We start from the raw sequence: 354 nt of genomic DNA on the forward strand, positions 1-354 counted from the left end.
TTCCCGGTGCCCCGGTCCCACGTGGGGCTGAGCCGCGCAGGCACGTGGCCGGGCCGGGCGGGGGGGTCCATGGGTTTCTCTAGGGCACGTGGGGGACGGCGGATCGGTATTGGGGGTAGGATCAGGGACTCCTTGTGGGGCCAGGGCAGGAGAAGGAGTTCGTGGCCCGCGGGTGGGATCAGTGTGTTCCTGGGGGGGACGGCATCCAAGGTTCCATCTGGGGGACGTGGCCGGGGGCAGGATCAGGAGGTCGCTAGACGGTTTGGGATAGGAGCAGGAGGTCCCCTTAGGAGACTTCACTGACACCCCCCCCCCCACCCCCCCGATTGGTTGGTATTGCTGGGAGCTTAGGGG

At 67.8% G+C, this 354-nt stretch overlaps 1 protein-coding gene across 2 annotated transcripts in view; it reads left to right on the forward strand.

Annotated features, from left to right (window-relative positions):
• Positions 1–354, forward strand: part of PRMT1 (protein arginine methyltransferase 1) — a 6092-nt gene that overhangs the window by 223 nt on the left and 5515 nt on the right. The gene's annotated exons all lie outside the window — the stretch shown is intronic.

This window comes from Alligator sinensis, unplaced genomic scaffold (assembly GCF_000455745.1).
Source record: "Alligator sinensis unplaced genomic scaffold, ASM45574v1 scaffold647_2, whole genome shotgun sequence".
NCBI lineage: Eukaryota > Metazoa > Chordata > Crocodylia > Alligatoridae > Alligator > Alligator sinensis.